This window comes from Triticum aestivum, chromosome 6B (assembly GCF_018294505.1).
Source record: "Triticum aestivum cultivar Chinese Spring chromosome 6B, IWGSC CS RefSeq v2.1, whole genome shotgun sequence".
NCBI lineage: Eukaryota > Viridiplantae > Streptophyta > Magnoliopsida > Poales > Poaceae > Triticum > Triticum aestivum.
The window spans coordinates 125,888,678-125,895,990 of NC_057810.1; positions in this window are offsets into that span (position 1 = coordinate 125,888,678).

Genomic DNA, 7,313 nt, shown 5'->3' on the forward strand with positions numbered 1-7,313 from the left:
GGCGGAGGTGGGTGGCGCGGTGCCACGTGGCGGCGCGCAGTTGGACGAGGGCGGCGGTGGAGGTGACGTGGCGGGCGCTGGTTGGTCAGAGCGACGTGGCGGCGGGCGGCGGATGCGTCCGGCGCGGACGGACATGTCCGGCGGCGCGTAGGGGAAGAGGCTAGGGTTTGATCTGCGCGAAAAATTCGGGGGGAGGTCTAGTTTTATAGGTAGAGGGAGCTAGGAGAGTCCAAATGAGAAGCGGTTTTCGCCCACACAATCGTGATCGAACGACCGAGAGCATGGAGGGGGGGTTAGAAGGGTTTTGGGCCACTTTGGAAGGGTGTTGGGCTGCAAAGAGAAGGAGGCTTTTACGGTTACCCGGTTAACCGTTGGAGTACCAAACGAACTCCAAATGGCACGAAACTTGACAGGCGGTCTACCGGTGCTATACCAAGGCCGCTTGGCAAGACTCGGTCCATTCCAAGAACGTTTAATACCCGCTCACGAAGAGAGGCAAGAAGGGGACGCTGGAGGGCATAGGAGCGCCGGATTGCAAAATGGACAACGGGGAAAAGGTTCGGATGCATGAGACGAACACGTATGCAATGCAATGCACATGATGACATGATAAAATGCAACACGCAAGCAAAATACATGGCAATGACAACAAATAACTGGCAGACACCTGGCGCATCGAATCTGGGGCGTTACAACACTCCTCCACTAACAAGAGATCTCGTCCCGAGATCTTAGGAACAAGATGGAAGAAAAAGAGGATGAGGTGAAGCAAGTGCTCAAGAGAGAAGATGAATAAGATCGCGAGCACTCGGGTAGTAAAAGGAACGGTGAATATGACAAGAATCAAAACTCATGGAATGAGATAGACTCTGAAACCACTCCGGTTAGAATAAGGTAGAAAAAGAATACGAACGGAAGAATTCCGGCAGCACTCCGGCTGAAAATGGAAGAAATATAACATGAACTTCACAAGATGGAATGACACTTGACGAGATGAACACGCAATGCCTCCAGGAGAATTGAAATAGTGGAATGGAAAGAACGGATAAGAGAAGAACAACTTCCACCACGAATGAATTTGATAGCATCCTTAGAGGAAGGATTGAACGGAGTTGCTGAGAACATCAACAACGAAAAGAATAAGCTTGTTGTGGTATTATAGGTAACATCTCAAGATCATAAGGTGATAACCGGCCACAAACGGAAATGATTGGATAGCTGAGAGGAACGAAGAAATGCAAAACTCCATTTCAAAAGAATACGGAGATTTAATTGCACTTCGAGAGGCAAGAAGGAAAGATACTTGAGCTCCTCCGACAAGAATCTTGATGAACTCTTGAAGAAAGAATTAAATTATGAAGAACCACCATGAAGAACTATGGTGACAAAAGACAATGAGATAGAATGAAAGGATGAAATAATAAGATGAGCCTTGGTGATTTAGATGGGGGTTCCTACGAGATAAGCGAGAATAGCATGGAGCTCCGGAAAAGAAAAGATGAAAATACTTGAAACTAGAATTCATTCATCAAGAACAAACTCCGAAGGAAGGGATTAAACACTTTGAGGAAATAAGAATAAGATTTATGTTATGCTTATCCTCATCAAATTTAATTGATGACAACCGGATTTGGCATGCAACTTATTGTTCTTGAAAAGGATTAAGGGGTAAGGCACAAAACTTGAGAAAGTCTTCATGAACAGCCGGTAGGATTGGAAAGAACGAATAAATTAATATGATAATCAAGGAAAAAGAATCTTGAACGAACCACCGTAATAATTTGGAAATGACTGACGAAAGAGAAATAATCACCGGAAGAATTAGAGGAACAAATATGCTAGAGAGGATATAGATTTAGAAGAACAAAGGGATCATGAGCTGATTAAAGAACACTTGAACAAAGCACCGGGATAAATGGATAACGGAAGCTGGAATGATGGCTTCCGGTGAAAAGAAACGGGAAAACAACTTCTGACATACTCCGGATGGTTAAGAAAAGAATATCTGACAAACTGAAATGATTCGAGATGGTAACACGAGGCTAGAACCACGAATCTTCGAGAGAACAGACATGACTTAGAGGAAAAAAAACTCTTCTTCGGTCTTCAACTGACGACGAGAAACACCAACAAAATTACTAAGATACTCCGGAAGAATGAAAAGCGAAGGGGTTGAGCCAACAATGAAATGATTTGAAATCGATCTCGAAGAAGGCATGTGACTGATGGAATCCATTCTTACGTCACACTTTGAAAAGAATTGAGAACAACTCCGGGGGAATTAGAAGAGTCAGGTAAGATCCTGGAAAAAGACCTGTGGGTTAGGGCCTACTGAAGAGAAAAACACTGTTGGAAAGGATTGTTGAAAAGATAGATGATGCACCGGAATGATTGAAATATTTGAATGAGGTGACAACCTCGAATTAATTCGGACACAAACAAATCTCCTGAGATGTCTTGGACACTCCGGAAGGATAAACTGGCGAGAGACGAACGAGCACGGAAAACACTTGAGTTGAGGGAAAGAATACGATCAACACCGAAAAACTTGAATTGATTTCACCGGAAAAGAGATGAAGAATGTCAAACAAAAGAGAATTCACCGGTTGAAACGATTGACAAAAGACTGAAGAGGCTCCACACGAATGAAATAGCTGGTCGAGAGAGAGTCAGAATCCGGGAAGAAAAAAAGGGTGGGAGGGCAGGAAAACAAAATCATCTTGGAAGGGGAAATCGACGAATATCTTGAAGAGAAAACACCGGTTGAAATCATTTAGGAGAGAGAGCAAAAACTTCACACGAGTAGGATGGATACTCGATTATGGACTCCGGTTCTGAGAAGAAGAAGGGGAGGGCGGGTGGGAAAAGAAAACAACTGAGGACAGAAAACAACTTCGTTGAGATTGAACTCAATGATGAAGAGGCTCGAGTCGACTTGACGAGAAATGCACCGGATCAAAAGAGCTGAGAACCAACGATCGGAAAACCAACTGCGTGAACCTAAAGAAAAATTTGAAGGGGAAGAGAAGTAATTCAAAACACCTACGTCAAGATTCCTCACCAGAGCGACGAAGGGGCTGAGGAGTAAAAAGAATTCCTACTCTCCGATATAACAAGACTCCGAAAACAGTTTTCTTCTAGACTCAACAACGGCCAAACTACACGATCAATCAAGGGGGGCTCCTATGGTAGGTCGAGGCTCTGATACCAACTTGTCACGCCCAATATGAGACCCTATCCAAAAGGAACTCGAAGGTCCCACCGAGGATAGAACCGCATATTGAAACGCTTTTGCAAGGTGGATATCATTACATCAACATTACATAATAGATGGGGATACATACATAAGGCATACAATGCCACACGAATACAACATCATCATACATAAGAGCAACATCCGACTACGGATGAACACAAACAGAAACTCAAACGACATCCACCCTGCTAGCCCAGGCTGCCGACCTGGAACCTATCCCCTGACCGAAGAAGCAGAAGAAGAACTCAACGCAAGCAAGCATCGCTCTCGCGTCAAGATCATCGCACAACCTGTACCTGCAACTGTTGTTGTAGTAATCTATGAGCCACGAGGACTCAGCAATCCCATTACCATGGGTATCAAGACTAGCAAAGCTTAAAGGGAAAGGAAGGGGTAAAGTGGTGAGGTTGCAGCAGCGACTAAGCATGAAATGGTGGCTAACATACGCAAATAAGAGCGAGGAGAGAGCAAAAGGAACGGTCGTGAAGCTAGCGATGATCAAGAAGTGATCCTGAACTCCTACTTACGTCAAACATAACCCAAAAACCGTGTTCACTTCCCGGACTCCGCCGAGAAGAGACCATCACGGCTACACACGCGGTTGATGCGTTTTAATTCGGATCTGGTGTCAAGTTATCTACAACCGGACATTAACAAATTCCCATCTGCCTATAACTGCAGGCACGACTTTCGAAAGATTATACCCTGCAGGGGTGTCCCAACTTAGCCCATGACAAGCTCTCGCGATCAACGAAGGAATAGACCTTCTCCCAGGAAGACCCGATCAGACTCGGAATCCCGGTTTACAAGACATTTCGACAATGGTAAAACAAGACCAGCAAAGCCGCCCGATGCGCCAACAATCCCGATAGGAGCTGCACATATCTCGTTCTCAGGGCAACACCGGATAGGTCAGCCTACGAGTAAAACCAGCCCTCGAGTTGCCCCGAGGTGGCCCCGCAGTCTGCCCGGTTCGGACCAACACTTAGACAACCACTGGACCGGGGGGGGGGGGCTAAAATAAAGATGACCCTCGAGAGAGCGACTCCCAAGGGAAAAGGTATAGGTGGTGGTGAGGCAAATGGTAAAAGTCAATGTTGGGCCTTGCTGGAGGAGTTTTATTCAAAGCGAACTGTCAAGGGGGTCCCATAAATCACCCGACCGCGTAAGGAACGCAAAATCCGGGAACATAACACCGGTATGATGGAAACTAGGGCGGCAAGAGTGGAACAAAACACCAGGCATAAGGCCGAGCCTTCCACCCTTTACCAAATATATAGATGCATTAATAATATAAGAGATATTGTGATATCCCAACCAAAATCCTGTCCACCATGGAGAAATCTTCAACTTCACCTGCAACTAGCAACGCTATAAGAGGGGCTGAGCAAAAGTGGTAACATATCCAAACAACGGTTTGCATAGGGAAGGTGTCAAAGGTTAGAGGTTCATGGCAATATGGGATGGCTTGATAAACAGGTTATAGGTAGCGCAGCATAGCGATAGAACGAAGCAACTAGCATAGCAATGATAGTAGTGAGATCTAGGGTAGCGGTCATCTTGCCTGAAATCCCGCTAGGAAGAAGACGAGTCCATGAAGAAGACGAACGGATGAAGCCACGAAGACGAACCAAGCGTAGACGAACGAATCCTCACGATCGCAACGAAACAGGAACTATCGAAAAGAAGCACACAACAAGGTAAACACACCACACATGAGCAAGGCATGATGCACAACAAGCATGATGCATGACACGGCTACATGAAGCTACTCATGGCAAAAGATGATGCAAACAAGAGCAACACATCAAGGCAAGTTTAAATGAGGCCGGGAACAACATATAACAATTCCGGTAAGTCCTCATATGCATATTTCGAAATTGGTCCAGATCTGAACAAACCTTATGTTGAAGTGGTTAAACAGCAAGTTAAAGAGCACCACGATGATCTACACGAGATTCTAGTCAAGTTACATATAAAGTTCAATTAGTTCGGGGCTACGGCCTAGAAGATATGAGCAAAACAAGTTAAACATGGCATTGATGCAAAATGCATACAAACATCAAGCAAACACCTCAAAACAAGGATTCAACATGATAATATGAAGCTACATGCAAAATTAAGCAAGTTTCATATAGAGCACACCCAAAACGGAGCAACGGTTCAACACACACATGAAACAAGTTACAAGGACAAGCTGTCCAAAACAGCAACTAGGCATATTACAAGCATCAAAACAATATGTACAGCATCTCAACATGAAAACAAAAGGCATGGGCATGATGTACAGGTAAAGCATAACAAAACATGAACACTGAGCTATTTCCAGAAACTACTAGAACATGCTCAAACACACATGGTAAGATTGCAAGTTATAACAATTTCAGACTTTGCAGAAAATAACATCACGATGCAATGTTTAGAGCTATCAAACAACATGTTACAGGAACTTATAATGGCAAACAAAGGCATGGCGTGATTCTACTCAAAGCATAGATCAAAAGTCCTTTACTGACCATAAGCCAAAAAGGATCAGAAAATATGATGGCACCCATGTAAACATGGCAAGTTATATTACAGATTCATACATGGCAGAAACAGAATTATGAATGCATGTAGATGAGCTTGTACCACTCACTACAGAGCAATATATAGCATGGCAAGGCAACCAACAGTAAGAAGGCATGTTTGTGAAGCTAAGCATGGCAATAGCAAGGTCATAGGGTGCATGGAACACTGGCAACAATCACGATAACAACTGAACTTAATGTTAACAGGCTGACAGCAACATTATGAAGCAACTTTGGAGCAAGATATGAACAAGCTACAGCAGGTTATAAATGAAACCAGGGGCATGGATTGATAGAGCGTAACATGTAGAACAAAACATATTTAGTGATCCTCTCCAGATTATGCATAGAATGATTAGTAGCAACATGTTTATATAGCATCATGAAATAACAGATTCAGCCTAGCAAAACAGCAACATCATGTACACTACTTAACAAGCTCGATTCACTCACCACAAGTCATTGCATGACAATATAAGCATAGCATCATCAAGAAGACATGTTTGTGAAACAAACCAAGTCAAGAACAAGTCCATAGCATGCAAGGATCAACTACAACAACCTTGGCAAAATTGAATAACAAGTAAACAATCTGCCAGGAAACATTTTGAAGCAAAAGTAGAGCACGAAAATGACATGCTAGACTACTCCATAATTACAAACAAGGGCATGAATGGATAGACAAACACCATATGTTCAAAACATCCTTACTGAATTATCTCAAAATATGCATGGATCTCTCTGTAGCAACATGTTTACATGGCATCAAAATAACAGCAGAACAGGGACTAAAATCAGCAATATCATGATGCCTAGTTTGCATGCTTGTGCTAGTCACCACATTGATCACAAAAATACATGGTAAGCACCTCTGTAAAGAAGACATGGCATAGTTCAAAACACATGTGGACATCAACCTCATAGGATGCACACATCAATCATGGCAAAAATGACAAAAGAGCTCGTTCTGATAACAGACAGCAGAAAACATCATGAAGCACTCTTACAACGATGATTCAGGCATCAAGATGACCTCAAATGAAAATGATGCAATGGCATGAAATGATGTGCTCGTCGAGACGAACAATGTGACATATTACACGCACGAAACGGAGTTACGGATGCAGAGATATGACAGGTCAAACATGGCATGAAAATTACTGGAATCTGGGGACTTGGTCGTTTTTCGAAAAATAACAGGGTGAGCGCAGAATGACTAAACGTCGCACATGGCGGGGGATAGCAGCAGGGCTCACCAGCGTGGCCTTGGACCGAAGAGAGGCGGAGCTGGGCTGGGCCGACTCTGGGCCGGAGGGGAAGGGCAGGCTGGGCCGCCGCTGCGGGGCCCACGCGGAGGCTCGGGAGGCCGGCTGCGGCGAGCGGCGGAGAGAGGACGGGGACGGGCGAAGGCCGGAGGCGCGCGTGGACGCGGGGGCGCATGGCTGCGAGACCGCATCTGGGCGGCGGCGGGGAGGCGCCGACAGGAT